Raw genomic sequence first — 16646 nt, 5'->3', positions numbered from 1 at the left:
ATTCAGTGGCGCACAGAGACGTGTAGCGCGTGGCAGTGCTCCACTTTATATGAATGCAAGCTTTCTCGGCGAATTTCGTTATTGTTGCAGCGCCTTGTGTGTGTGTGTGTCGCAATGTTTCGACGGGTTTCCTTCTCATCACCTTCAGGCAAAGTGTCTGGTTCACGTACAGTTCTTTCCTTTAGAGCCGCTTTACCGCAGACACTGTCGCGATGTCGCGAGTGGCAGGTGCGGGAAGTACCAGGCATCGCTCATCCAGCCCTGGTGCTGTCTATTTATCCTGCCCTCTGCCTCCGCCGCTTGCACGTAATGCAAGGTACAGTTGGAACACATAGTCGTGGTTGACAAGCCGCGTGGAGTGGCCGAGAGGTCTAGGGCTCTATGTCAAGGATTGCGCGGCCCCTCCAACCGGAGGTTCGAGTCCTCCCTCGGTCATGGGTGTGTATGTGTCGTTCTTAGCGTAAGTTAGTTTAAGTAGTGTGTAAGTCTAGGGACCGATGACCCAGCAGTTTGGACCCTTAGGAATTCATACATATTTGAACATTTGTGGTTGACGAGACCATCATGTACTCTTATTTTCACTGCCTATTTGTTGGCCGAACCCCGTCCTGAAACGCCGGCACGGTAGCCCAGCGTGTTCGGTGAGAGGGTTTAGCTACCCTCTGTAATAAAAAAACTGAGTGAATGGATTAACGAACACCTGAACGAGTGTCACCAATACAGAACAAAATGAAATCTAAAAAAAAAAAAAAATACTGTTGGTGCAGTACAGCACCTTTGTCTGTTGAAAAATTAATATACTTGTATGTTGGTTGTTGATGCTGGGCTCTGCCTCTACAGACTTGTCGGTCCGGCCGAGGTAGACGCTCCTCAGCTGTTCTGAACGGCACTGAGTTCATCGCTGCGTCTGGCCGACGCACTGCCAGCCACACTACAAGCTGTCGCTTGCTTTAATCACAAATACATGCCTGAGTAAAGCTAAATGTTATTACCTTCACATAAAGAAAAATATTATCTTGGTAATAATCTTTAGATCGACTGCTACTCACATGAGTCTTCTATATAAATTAGTGAATTTATTCATGGCACTTTTGTTTCTGCTATATGCATGTAATCACTTTTAGAAATCAAATTAATAATTAGATTAATTAATTTGATAATGTTGTTGTACCCATGTACTACAACAATAAAATAAAAATAGTGAATAGCAGATGGAGTATGAATGAGAAAGATGCCATATTCAAGTTTACAGAACAGTGACAAGTTTTTTAAACCTTTAACAACTTTCTGGAAAACCTGCTGATAAGTCTTACACAAAAATGACAAACACAGATCAGTTAAGGAACGGTGTTTATAGGCAAAGGATACATTGGGGTGAAGCTATACAAATTCTCCCCTTTTCTTTTACATCGCAATCTGACTTTGTTTACATGAATTCACTGTGAGACCCAACTCCATTCAGATGGAATCAGTTGATAACAGAGAGCTGTGAATATTATTTCACAACCATGCGCCGGTGCAGCAGTGCTTTACTCTTTCATCTTGATTCAGGCGACTGCAGAAAACGGCACACTGTGGGAGAGGAGCGGTGCTCTGCGGCAGCTATAATGTTCTGACACAGCCACGAAAATATGCAAACTACGTGACCTAGGGTTTTGATTATCAGAACGTGGGAAACTACCCTATCACAGCCCCATCATGGCAGATTTCAGTGTGAGGTGCATCAAATCGCTGGTCTGGCCAAACCAATTTGATTCATAGGCACAACAGTGTGTGCTGGAATTGTCAAATGGCAGACGGTCGACTCAGGACGAATAAGTTCACCATCCTGACACATGTTATGTCCGCAGTTCAACTGGTGGTGCAGTCAGAAACTGCCACAGGCTCTGAGTCCTTCCCAAGATACAGACCACAAGTCTCTCCCACTATGGAAAGACCTGAAGTTCTGCACAACGGGAGGACAAGGTGACTTGTCTCTGAATAATCACAACCACTCTCCACGAAGCCTCGTTACAGGAGCCGAATAAGCGAAACGAAACCGTCCCACATTGCGCAAACTAATCGAACTATGCTCTACTCATTGAATTTCCCCTCTTGACTTTTCTGTTAGCGTGGTAGCCAATTGAGACACAGCACCGGCGTTCTCATGCTGGAGAGAAAGGCTCTACTTTGCATATAGAATACAGCGTCTCCAAATCTCTCATGTATAAAAAAGAATATTTTAGACTAGGGAGGCGTTATCCTTACAGTAAGCAAGGCCATGTTTTGGCAAAAAGCATCTACCTCATTAATGGAGTGGCTCCAATCATTCTGGGTCAGCCATTTCCAATTTCTGGGAGAAGGCTGTTAAGCTTCCCAGACAGTTGTGCCTAGGCGTCAGAAATCTACAGTCCTACCTCCACTAGACATATATGCCATATGGCAGCTGCCCTGTCCGTATCATCCAAGCTTCGAAATGAGAATGCAGAGAGTTTTATGACTTTCCCACCGTTAGTACAGAAGCATAGTTTACAGTAGCTTCTCTTAAGCGCATTCCTCAACCCACTTTCAGGCATCAAGCCATCTTGCGTGACGGACTGGCGTCTGTTCTAGGTAAAATGTTTTGCAAACAGGCGCCCTTCTGTCCGATCTTGAGTGGAGGGAGAAGAGCCTCAGTCAGAAGTTCCTCTGCAGGTAAGAACCACTGAACACTGTTTCCCAGAATTACTCACAGGGCCAGGTCACTGTGCTCAGCATTTATGACCCTCAATTAGGCTGTCTCACTGTTATCGGTTGCCTTCGCTACATCCACTGGGTACGAGCTTTCTACAGGTTACACATGCAGATACAAGAACTTTCTGCCCACAATTTCCTCAGTAGCGAGCCACCTCTCACTACCTCCTCGTTACCCAATAATTTTTGCATGGGGAGAGTCACAGTTCAATGAAGAGGATAGTGTGAGACAAAGCAGAAGAAATATGACACTCTAACTGGGTCTTCAAGAATGACATACTGGACCATGACAGCTTTGCCAACCAGAAACCAAAAAATACCACACCCTGTCTTGACCACATTCAACCAGCGATCTTACACTCACTCACTGTTATATGCCTGCAAAAGTTACATGATTTGCTGGGTGTTAGAATTGTCCCTGTAGACCCTCAGGTCTTTGACATATACCCCAGACACTAAATGAAAAAACAGTTAAAAGGTCATGCAGACTTTCAACTAACGCATTCACACCAAAGTTGAGGTTCGATGGTTGGTTTCTCTAACCACAATACAATATCATTGGGCACTGAGTATTCTCTGCCTCAGAGTTTGTTACCCCTGCCCAACCATTCAGTGTCCACAGAGATAAATAATATGACAAATTCTATCCAAGTATTCTGCAAATCAAGGCACGTCATGTGTGTGTTATTGTGACATGTGTCATCTGTTAATCTTGCTTCACAGCAAGGTGTCTTTCTGTTCTTTTAGTGCAATGGTGTAAAATGCTGTACATGCTGTTAACACAAAATGAACAACATTTAAATGATATTTGAAGCATAGTGAGACTTTACACAAATGACAAAGACAAAATAAAAACATGAATCACTTTCAAAAAGAGGCTTGAATATTTGTATATTTGTTGTGTGTGATCTCTAGTCAATCTTAAATTTTAGCTGAGAGTGCCCTTGTACCCCAGTGGCAATATGGTATTGTTCCTCATGAGAAAAATAATAGGAAAGAAAAGTGAAAAATTACATTTAACCTTATAAAATAAATACAGCAAGATAAGAAAAAAAAACATATTTTAAGTTTCCTATTGCTCCATTCTCAAGGGCTTTTGGCAGTCCAAAAACTTACATTATTCACATGAATAAACACAGGATTCCACTTATGATGTGTGTAACAGATTGGATATGGCAGCCACGTGGGATGAGTTGGTCTATGAGAAGGGTTACCCCTTTACTTAACGTCATCACTGATGGAGGTGGCAGGACCTGTCTCCAGTCTATGGCAGTAACAGGCATTTACAATCAAGAGATGGGGTAACTGTTGACAAACTGTCGCTTTTGTTGAAGACAGTATTCTATTGCAATTGTCATTGTTGTGGTGAGTGTCCAGAGATGTCAGTCGCTTGGTTCAGCAATCTCTAGTCCCTCCATTCCTATTTGCAGCAGCGTTACATTCAGGTCTGGTCCCTTGAGACTACTGCAACAAACAGAAGTGGCCTCAGGTGGTCACGTGACGCCAGGGACGAGCCTCTGTTACCTGCTGGCTACAGGCGAGGTTTCCCTACTGATTATTTAGGCCGAAGCACCTGGATTTCCTTTCTCTACCCATTGTCATGAGTGCAAGGGATGAGCGGAACTCTGTCCTTATCGCCTGTGAGCCACCCTATTGTCATTGCATCACCCAGCCCTGCCTGCCCTGTCACGTCGGGGAGGGGATGGGCCAGTTGTATCTTATAGTTGCTGGTGTCATCATGCAGTGATGTCATGTCAGCTGGTCGCTCACCCCAGCTGGCAGTCATGCGGTGATGTCACGCTGGCTGCTGCACGCCATAGCTAGCCCATCAGGCGAGGTTGTGCTACATCACGGCAGCTGCATTATGACGTGTGCTTCCTGTTCAGGGACTGGCAACACTGTGAGCCTCCAGCCATGGATGGCCATGGGTCTGCTTCTCGCTGTCAGTTTGGAGCGCCTCAGTCCTCTGCACAATTCTCAGTGCATGTTTATGTACCATGTTTTTACAACGAATGTTTACAAAAACACATAACTTATATAATCATACTAAAAATATGAACTATTTGTAGCTGAAACTTCACTATGTGATTCATGCATGAAATATAGATGTGCATTACTGCTTTCTTTTATTTAAACAGTTTTACTACTGAGGTAATAAAGCTCTTTTTTAAAAGGTTTGCAATACCAATCAGCATCTCCAAATCTCTCTTGTATGAAAAAAGAAGATTTTAGACTACGGAACCCCTGTTCTCACCTTGAACATGGCCATGTTTTGGCAAAAAGCATCTACCTAGATGGGACCACAATACCTCATTCTCCCGGCCAACCATTTACAGTTTCTGGATGAAGGTTTTCAAGCTTCCCAAACAGTCATGCCCTCGAAATGTTTTTGCTGCTCACTAAAAGAACCTGGCGACCTCCTGGAGTCAGGTGGTTACAGACCTGCCTCACTAGACATATATGCCAGCCACTCGCTCTGTATCGTCAAAGATTTTAACTTGAGAATGCACAGAGGTTTATGACCTTCCCTCCATTTGCAAAAAAAAAAAAAAAAAAAAAAGCTTAGTTTACAGCATTTTCTGTTAAGTGACTTTCTCCACTCACTTTCAGTTACCCGACAGACTGACGCCTGGCTCAGGTAAAATATTTTGTGAATCAGCGCATTATCGTAAATGAGTGTTTCGTTCATGCATTTGGAAGTCCATCTATCCTATGCCATGATGTTTTACTCAGCGAATACGCATTCCGTTTGTCTGCCATGCCTGACTAATCATCCTACGCCTCCTTCTTGAATGACCTCTTTGACCGCCAGAATGGGGTGCGTCCCTCTTCTTTTTTTTATTTATTTTTTTTTTATTTTATTTATTTATTGTTCCGTGGGACCACATTTAGGAGAAGTCTCCATGGTCATGGAACGAGTCAATACATGAAATTATAACACGATTGTAGAAACAGAATGAAATGAAATATAAGAAACATATTCAGGCGACAAGTCGTTAGTTTAAATAAAGAAAATCAAGAATGTAACACTGGAATTTGCTTAATTTTTTAGCTCTTCCAGGAGCTCCTCGACAGAATAGAAGGAGTGAGCGATGAGGAAATTCTTCAGTTTAGACTTAAAAGTGTTTGGGCTACTGCTAAGGTTTTTGAGTTCTTGTGGTAGCTTATTGAAAATGGATGCAGCAGAATACTGCACTCCTTTCTGCACAAGAGTCAAGGAAGTGCATTCCACATGCAGATTGGATTTCTGCCTAGTATTAACTGAGTGAAAGCTGCTAACTCTTGGGAATAAGCTAATATTGCTAACAACAAACGACATTAAAGAAAATACATACTGTGAGGGCAATGTCAAAACTCCCAGACTATTGAATAGGGGTCGACAAGAGGTTTTCGAACTTACACCATACATAGCTCGAACAGCCCGTTTTTGAGCCAAAAATACCCTTTTTGAATCAGAAGAATTACCCCAAAAAATAATACCATATGACATAAGCGCATGAAAATATGCGAAGTATACTACTTTTCGTGTTGAAATGTCACTTATTTCAGATACTGTTCTAATGGTAAATAAAGCGGCATTTAGTTTCTGAACAAGATCCTGAACATGGGCTTTCCACAACAACTTACTATCTATCCATACGCCTAGGAACTTGAACTGTTCCGTCTCGCTTATAATATGCCCATTCTGTCTGATTAAAATGTCAGTTCTTGTTGAATTGTGAGTTAGAAACTGTAAAAACTGAGTCTTACTGTGATTTAGCATCAAATTATTTTCCACAAGCCACGAACTTATATCATGAACTACATTATTTGATAATGTTTCAATATTACACACAAGATCCTTCACTACCAAGGTGGTGTCATCAGCAAACAGAAATATTTTTGAATCACCTGTAATACTAGAAGGCATATCATTTATATAAATAAGAAACAGCAGTGGCCCCAGCACCGACCCTTGGGGAACGCCCCATTTAACAGTGCCCCATTGGGACTGAACATCATTACCACTCTCAATATTGCGGAGGATTACCTTCTGCTTTCTGTTCTTAAAGTAGGAGGCGAACCAATTGTAAGCTACTCCCCTTACTCCATAATGTTCCAACTTCTGCAGTAATATTCTGTGGTCAACACAGTCAAAAGCCTTCGTTAAATCAAAGAAAACACCTAACGTTCGCAACCTTTTATTTAATCCGTCCAAAACCTCACAGAGAAAAGAGAATATAGCATTTTCAGTTGTTAAACCATTTCTAAAACCAAACTGTACATTTGACAGCAAATTATGTGAATTTAAATGCTGCAGTAACCTTGTATATACAACCTTCTCGATAACTTTAGCAAACACCGATGGCATTGAAATAGGTCTATAATTGTCAACATTATCCCTGTCTCCCTTTTTATAAAGTGGCTTCACTACCGAGTACTTTAATCGGTCAGGAAACCGACCACTCCTAAAGGAAAAGTTACAGATATGGCTAAGTACTGAGCTAACATACGTGGAACAATACTTCAGTATTCTGCTAGATACCCCGTCATATCCATGAGAGTTCTTGGTCTTTAGTGATTTAATTATTAACTCAATCTCCCTCTTGTCAGTATCATGGAGGAGCATTTCAGGTAACAGTATCGGAACACTTTTTTCTAAGAGCGCTATATGATTCCCTGTTGGGACTAGGTTTCTATTTAGTTCACCTGCTATATTCAGAAAGTGATTATTAAGTACTGTACATATATGCGACTTATCAGTAACATGGACATCCCCACTACGCACTGATTCTATATTCCCGACCTGTCTCTGCAGACCAGCCACTTCCTTTACGACTGACCATATGGTTTTAATTTTATCCTGAGACTTAGCTATTCTATCTGCATACCACATACTTTTTGCCTTCCTAATAACTTTTTTAAGCACCTTACAATACTGTTTGTAATGGGCTGCTGCATTTAGATTGAGACTTTTTCTAACGTTTTGATATAATTGCCACTTTGTTCTACAAGATATTCTTATCCCTTTCGTCAGCCACCCAGGCTGCCTGTTCGTGCTAGTACCCTGTTTTGAACGTTCTAACGGAAAGCAACTTTCAAAGAGCACGAGAAAAGTCTTGAGGAAAGCATTATATTTATCGTCTACTGTATCAGCACTATAAACATCTTGCCACTCTTGTTCCTTGATAAGGTTTACAAAAGTCTGTACAGCAACTGGATCAGCTTTCCTAAAAAGTTGGTAACTATGTTTAACATGTGTTGCAGCACAAAAATCTTTTAGACTTAAAATTTGTGCATCATGATCTGAAAGGCCATTCACCTTTTTGCTAACAGAATGCCCTTCTAATAATGATGAATGAACAAAAATATTGTCTATGGTTGTTCTACTGTTCCCTTGCACTCTCGTTGGAAAGAATACGGTTTGCATAAGATTATATGAATTAAGGAGGTCTACCAGCATCCTTTTCCTTGCACAATCACTTATACAATTAATATTGAAGTCACCACATATAACTAACTTTTTGTATTTCCTATAAAGTGAACCAAGAACCTCCTCTAGCTTTAGCAAAAATGTTGTGAAATCGGAGTCTGGGGATCTATAAATAACAACAGTAAGAAGTTTAGCTCCACTAAATTTAACCACAGCTGCACAACATTCAAACACCTTTTCAGTGCAGTACTTTGAAACATCAATTGACTCAAATGGGATACCGTTTTTCACATACATGGCTACTCCCCCACACCGCAAAGAGCTCCTAGAAAAGCTGCCAGCCAACCTGTATCCTGGTAAAGGAAGCCTCTGAATTATCTCCTTATTTAAGAAGTGTTCAGATATACCAATAATTTCAGAGTCAACATCTATAAGCAGTTCACTAACTTTATCTCTAATACCTTGTATATTTTGATGAAATATACTAATTCCCTCATTAATCGGATCCCCAAGCTTTGTAGAAAGTGGTTTCTTTGTTAGAGAGACTTCCCTTAAGCAGGAATACCTATCAGCTGACTTCAGTCTAAAAAAGGTACAGCTCTAACACCCACAACTACCGGAATTTTCCCATGAGTGGTCCCACCACCCCCACCTATGCTGTCACCTATAAGTTTTGCCAACCTCCCCTTCCCATACCTGTTGAGGTGTAGGCCATGTCTAGTGAAACCCGTCCTGCCGATAGACTCCACCGACACCACTGAAATGTGACTCATGACTTCTGTCATCAGCGCACCCCCAAGTCTCATGTTATTACGCCTGACGGCTGTATTAAGATGAGGCCGATCGTGACGCTGAAACAGTTCCACGAAATGCACATTCGTGTTGCCAGTCTGAGTGGCTATCTTTTCCAGGTCACCATCTATGTCATACTCCCCATCCCTATCAATACTATTACCAGCCCCACCCACAATCACTACCTGATCCTCTTTAATAAAATCCCTACATAACCCCCCTATGTTAAAAGTCACCTGAGCCAATCCTGCATTAGGCTTCACAATGCTGGTGACCTGGTACTCACTCCCCAAAACTTCCTGCAACTGCTGGCCTACACCTCTACCATGAGAACTACCTAACAGCAGAACCTTCTTCTTTCTCTTAGACTTTGCAACTGTCCTAGCCACCGTAACTGCTGAGGTTTGCTGCATACTTCCTACATCTACAGCTACTAGAGATTCCTCTCCACTAGACTCTGACAGTTGGTCATATCTATTACAAACACCAATAGTAAAACTATCTGAAAATCTCCTTCTCCTAGCAGATCTCTTGCCAACAGCCAGCTCCCATTCCCCAACCCCCTTCTCCCTCCTCATCCTATCTAGCTCCTCCTGTGCGTTTTTCAACTGCACCTGAAGGGCACAGATCTTACGCTCCTGCTCCTCTATCAGCTTACTCTTGCTACATAACCTGCAGTTCCAGGAGAGGATCTCACCAGAATGCCCACTGGCTTCCCCACTGCATTCCCCCCAGTGAAAATACTTCGAACAAGTCTCACACCGCAATCCACTGCTCACGAACCTACGGCAAAGCCCACACTTCTCACTCATGGTAAAATTTTACAATTATTGAAACAAGAAAACAACTTTATCTAAGTTCCGCTACTACAATAAGAAAATGTTAAAAACTGACTACAATAATCACAAACTTGCTCTACAAGGGAAGTAACTACTATTATTGACAGTATTAATCAACAACAAATAAGAATATAACAAAATACTAACACAGAAAGAAAATCAAACGTCTAATGACAGTAACGAAACTGAAAGTAGTTCGCAAAAATTTCTTCTGGAGTTATTTCACCGGAAAACACCAAGAACACCGGTTGAAGACTACTAAAGTCCCTAAATAAACTACTATACACAAACAATTAATTAGTACTTAGCTTTCGATGCGCCGCTACAGCTGCAACTGGTCAGCGCGGAATGTAAACACGGGTAAGATGTTAAGTTGCTCGATACGAAACACTCACAAATATCAGGCCACAACACAAGAAATGCAGAGGTGAATGAAGAAACCACTAATAAGTCACTTATATAGTAAATATTATCACAAAAACAGTTAAAATATATATCTGAAACCTAAAAATAGATGAAAACTTAGAGAGCGATCTCACACGTAGTCACGCACTTATGACGTCACACCAAATCCGTCTACCTGCCACTTTCCCAATGGGTGTGAGCTCTTCACCACCTTGGATTCTTGTGGCGGCCCGTGTTCACCTTGGAATTCGTTCACTTCCTAAGGAAACTACACCACATTCCATATATCGCAGTAAGTTTCTCGACCTTCGCTTGGAACTTAGCGATAGTACCTTTGTGTCAACACTGATGGGACTCAGACTGACTGTGATGCTGGGTGTGCGTCCGTCATTGGCACCAACGATTTTCGTTATTGGCTTCCGGAACACTGCTCTGTGTTTACAGGAGAGCTCTTCGCCCTATATCAGGCACACAGTACATCTGGTGGCACAGGCTTTTCAGTTGTGTCATCTGCTCCGATTCTTCCAGTGCCCTTCAGAACCTCTGTGTGCTGTACACAGTCCATCCCTTTGTGCGACGGGCCCAAGAAAGCTTCCACGTACTTACTCTTGAGGGAGCCACTTTGATGTTTATGTGGGCCCCTGGTCACGTCGATCTGACGGAAAATGCGGCTGCTGACGCTGCTTCCGAGGCTGCAGTCCTCCTGTCTCGGCCCGCTAGCTCTTCCATTCCTTCGGATGATCTTCGTGTTGCGTCTGTCAGAATGTGGTGTCACTTTGGTCTCACCACTGGTCTTCCCTTCATGGGAATGAGCTCCGAGGAATTAAACCTCTCCCAGCGGCTGGCCGTCCTCCTCTCGGCCCTTTCGGTGGAGGAGATCGTTTGAGCTAGGTCACGTATTGGGCACTGCCTTTTAGCTATCGCCATTTGTTAAGTGGTGACCCCGACAACTTTCTGCTTATTGTCATGAACCTTTAACGGTTCGCCATTTCCTGACAGAATTCCCTTTTTTAACCACCTACATTCTTAATGTACGTTTGCCGCCTGAGTTATCGGCCGTTTTAGCAAACGGCACACGGACTGTCGACCGCGCTTTACTTTTTATCCGTCGTAGCAATATGGCGAAGGACATTTAACCTTTATTTCGGAACATCCGCTGTCTATACAGTGCGTTTTATGGATCTTTATCCAAGAGGAAGGCCTTGTTATTAGCTCCTTTTCCTTCCATCGATTGGGCTTAACAAGTAATGGTTTTCAACTCCTTTTTTCATATGAGTGTTCCAAGCCTCTGACATGGGTGCGTATGACCTTTGTTGCTTTTGTGCTCTAAAACAAAAAACAAGAATTTGTTGAAAAATAAAGCAATGGAAACAGCACAACCACCTGCTTTAAGATGCCATAAATGTAATTCCAGTTGACCAAATTATTGGCAGTCTGAGCCAAACATGAATGTATTACGAACCCCAAGGCAGCAAATACCGTCTGACCAGGTGCAGGCCTTGGAGTCTCCACACACTGATACATTCATCGTGGTGCTGTACGCATATCTGAGGTTTCCGAGGAGACGATGTGGTGCCGCTTCTGAGTCCAATGTTGTCTGCTGTGTACACCGTCGCACGTGGTACAAAATGGCTCAAATGGCTCTGAGCACTATGGGACTTAACTTCTGAGGTCATCAGTCCTCTAGATCTTAGAACTACTTAAACCTAACTAAGCTAAGGACATCACACACACATCCATGCCCGAGGCAGGATTCGAACCTGCGACTGTAGCGGCTAGAACCGCTCGGCCACCCCGGCCGGCACATGTGGTACACATCAGAGGGCGTCACCAGTTGGCAGTTTCCAGTGTCGTACCACAAAGTTGGGATCAGCCCCTATGTAGATGGTGCACGTAACAAGAACCTATTGTGACTTGCGCCACACGATTCACAAATGGTTCACCCCACCCGTCAATAATTAGGTTCAAATGGTTCAAATGGCTCTGAGCACTATGGGACTCAACTGCTGAGGTCATTAGTCCCCTAGAACTTAGAACTAGTTAAACCTAACTAACCTAAGGACATCACAAACATCCATGCCCGAGGCAGGATTCGAACCTGCGACCGTAGCGGTCTTGCGGTTCCAGACTGCAGCGCCTTTAACCGCACGGCCACTTCGGCTGGCAATAATTAGGTCCGCACCACATAGGGTGCTGACACGAAGAACCAATTCCTGTGACTGCCAAACACAAAACGGCAGATAATGATTATTAAGCCATTCGCACATAAAAGCAGCTGCACAGTTTCACACGACCAATTGTCACATTTTTGTAGATCAGTAGCTGTCAAACTGGTGTCACCATTTGCTGTAGCTGTCGCCCTGTTACTGTCAACAAACAGTCAACGCCGAGTTTCGAAGTATTTACCATTATTAGAGCCTGAACTGTCAACTGCCAAATGGCTGTGCAGACTGAACAACAGTTAGATTATTTAGACAACCCCAGGGTTTGTATAAGGGACACTGGGGTTAGGTGGCTTAAATGGCTAGTTGGAACACAGCTATTTCTTGCCACTATGGTACTAGAATCCTGTCATTACACTAGTGAGGAGGCTATTTAATGCCTTCCCACTAGCATAATCACTTATTTAAAGGTGCTCTGGCCATCATAACTTTGAGAGAGGAAAATTATTAAAGCTTTTGTTACAACCTTATGCAGCTTGTGGGAGACTCTAGAAAGTTAACAGCCTGAACAGACGTTGATGGAGCCTGGAAGGGTGTTGAAAAGCATGAGGTATATTTATGGTTCTTAGCTTGCAGAAACGACATGTTGGAAGTTGAAAGTAATTGTCGGCGAGCCCATCCCTCAGTAAATCTTGCCAGACAGGCCCACATCCGTACAGGGCAGACAGAGCAGCCCCTAGTCGAGACAGGTCTCCAGCAGAACAATCCCGAGCTACCTGCCATGGCGCCAGCAGAAGGCTGGGCTGCAGGCGATGGACTGAAGGGACACATTTACACAGTGGAGTCGTAAACCGGGAATTGTGTGCAGAACCACACGTAATAAAAATTCACAAGTTTACATGTTCGCCGTTACTGAAAATAGGCCTTTGACCCACTTCCATCAGCCACCTCAGTCATAAAAGGAACTCTGGCATCTGAGAAACATTTAGAGATAGAATATTTATTACACCTCATAGCTGGGACTAATATGCTCCAATGTACAGGCGATTTAGATAAAGATCTTTAAGTTGTATCTGTTCACTTGTTGCCGTGGGAAGCAACACGATTTTGGAGAAAACCATCTTCCCCCTCCACGAAAACTTAAAAAAGACAGTAGTCGGCAGTTACTTTTTTTTTTCAGAGACGCAGGTTTCTTAACTCTCGCACTGGTTCGACATGAGTCTGTGCTGTCATGTAGGAGGGGACATTTAGCGCCTCTAAAGCCCTGTGATTGACTCAATATGGAGTGAAGGCGTTGTTGTTTGTGCACCTTGCAGGAAAACGGAAATTTTTTATTTGGAGAGTTGCGAAGCACTCGGGTTCTGGACATTGGTCTGTAAGCATCTTCTGGTCAAAGCTCTGGCATGTTTGGTTGGTACTTTGGGACCTGTCCTAAGACTGACTTCACTTGTGTGTAATTAGACTGGGGAGCCTGTGGTGAAGTTTGTACTGTACTGATAGAGTGACTTCAAATGTCTCCGACTGCTCGTCTGCCGAGGTCACACTTATTCGTTTTTGGTTACCAGTCTCGACATTTGGTATCCCTGTCCGCTCTGCCGTTTAAGTGAGCGAAACTGGTCCTTGGTACGACCAGCGAATGGGTGTGTCACACACAAATCTACCATAGATTTCAGGTCTCCGGTAGAAAATAAATTTCAATCCGTCTGCCTAATCGCTAGACCGCGAGATTTTTGCGTTTCTTTCATGGCCGCGGCCGATTCACAGGTGCCGCCTCCACGTCTCGCCACCGCCGTGCACTTCTCGCCAGCTGCAATTTACATCGCCGCATGAAGCAAAGAGCGTAATGTGCTGCTGCCCCGGCATTGTCAGAGCGTACAGATCTCAATCGCCACTTGCTGTCAGCTGCACCAGATTATCAATCAAAGTCTGCTCAGCATCAGATCAAGTCAGATTGCGTTATCCACATTTTTATGGCCAGAGTACTTGACTCACTCTTGCCACCCAGGATCCTTGTCCATTGTTCCCTTAACCCAACTGTTAGTTGTTTACAGTATTCAATCAATAACTATAATTTATGTCTGTTTTTTCTTTTTAAAAATTAATGTTGTTAGTAAATTTTACTACGTTATCAGACATTTTATATAGTCTGCACAATGGTTTAACTTTCATTGTGGAGTCCCAAGCGAGAATAACTTTCATTTGGCGTCCCCTGATCTCGGATTGATGGCACCTTCTGTGACCGTCAGATCTTAGTGTTGCCTAGTGAAGTTTCTATTGACCATGTATAACGTGGTGCACTGGGTAGAGCTTGCCGCGAGGGATTAGCCGAGCGGTCTCGGGCGCTGCAGTCATGGACTGTGCAGCTGATCCCAACGGAGGTTCGAGTCCTCCCTCGGGCATGGGTGTGTGCGTTTGTCCTTAGGATAATTTAGGTTAAGTAGTGTGTAAGCTTAGGGACTAATGACCTTAGCAGTTAAGTTCCATAAGATTTCACACACATTTGAACATTTTTGGTAGAGCTGATTCGCGTTGCTGGTGCCTAGACATAGTACTAATATTAAATTACTGTATGTGTGTATTTTCATGTTTTGGTTGTGACTTCTGTGTCACTTGATTGTTTGTTTCTGACGGCGAACGGCGTTGTGCTGATTTGTTTGGATAGATTGAGATTTTTGTTTGTGAGAATAGATAAGCGTGCTGTTACTGGAATTTGCTGTCAGGAACTAGGAATCAGTAGCTCACGGGAAGGTAATTTAGAGTAGAATCTGTGTGGCACAGGAATGTGTAGTTTTTAAATTCGTTTGGGTCAGAATCAGAGTGCATGCTCGCTGTCTGGTCTTCTTCCCCAGACAACCCAACCACCCCCCCCCCCCCCCCCCCCCAGAGTGCATGGTTACATGAAGCAAGACACGTTTGCTAGAGAGTAGCGAAAGTAATTGCGTTTTGTTAACCACGGATCCACGTCAGATTATTAGCGATGACCAGGCAGATATTACACGGCATTCTCAGGGAAATGCGGTTGCAAACCGGGCAGAAATGTCGAACGTAGAACCTGCAGAGTATGATGACATGTCTCAGTCAGGTGACGAAAGTGAGCGGGAGACCGCAGCAGAAAGAAATGTAGGCGCTGCTGGCACGAGGCGCATCATCAGTGAGACTGGCAGGCCAGAATCACGAACGAAACGTCACAGAATGATGGGATCTCGTTCATCTAGTCCTGGAGGTGTTAGCGATGGATGTCAATTTGACGCTCTCATGCAGTTCATGCAAGAGGCAGAGAAAAGAGAGGAAGAAGACACAAGTTACTCATAAGAACGGTCACAGACGGCATAGATGGAGTCAAGAAAGAGATCGCAGGAATCCAAGAAGAGCTAAGGAATGTCAAGGAAACGACAGCAGAAACGCGTAAAGCGCCATGCCAAAACAGCGCGATTGGTAGCATAAGTAGCACGAAAGGACGCATCAGTGGCCAAAGAAGGAAGTTAAACCGGCAAGAACTGAGGCGTGTAAGAGAAAAAAAGGCATTTGCAATTCTCCAAAAACAAGAAAAAAATAGCTCAAGAAACGCAAGAATAAATGAGTGAGGCTGCGAAGCGAACTGAACCGATAGAAATCAAACAGGCCGAAATCTCTGAAGTTAAAGATCAGCAGACCCGAGTTCCCGCGCAACAAAAAGAGTTGGCTAAGGACGTTCGGCAGGCACATGAGCAGGTCGCGCAATTGCAGACACATACTCGTCCGGTAGAACGCCATCGAGATCATCACAGAAGTTAAAAAAATGTTTTGCGACTCTCCGAACCGCTATATAAGGACACACCCCCTGGACGCGGGCGAATGTAGCAGGAATATGCTCCTGCCGCGGCGAAACGCATATTAGGACACACTCCGTCGGTAACACGCAGCATGTCAAAGATCGAGTCGGAAAACAGTGATACACGTCTGCGGAGGTCAGAAACGTTATTACGTGAATCTGACAGCACGGGGGATACCGTAATAGTGCACGAGGATCGTTTGGGCATGGATACATGGAATCACGCTCTGCAGACGAGAAGGAAAGTTCACACTGCGGATACGTCGAACCTTTCGACCACAAACTTTTCTTGACCATCCAGAATTTTCAAGTCTATAAGGAGGCAAACAACGCATTACGTCCAAAGACCCGGATCTTACAGTACGATCACGTGCTGCCGAAATCTTGGTTACTGAAGTAAAGCTCCAGTTTACCGGTGTTTTTTTAGAAGGGTCGATTGCAGAACATATGCACGGAGTTGCGGAGAGCTGTCGCTCCTACCAAGAATTTAAGGACGCATTCCTTAGTAAATA

Source organism: Schistocerca nitens, chromosome 1 (genome assembly GCF_023898315.1).
Source record: "Schistocerca nitens isolate TAMUIC-IGC-003100 chromosome 1, iqSchNite1.1, whole genome shotgun sequence".
Taxonomy (NCBI): domain Eukaryota; kingdom Metazoa; phylum Arthropoda; class Insecta; order Orthoptera; family Acrididae; genus Schistocerca; species Schistocerca nitens.
Note: the sequence above shows the minus strand (reverse complement) of the source record.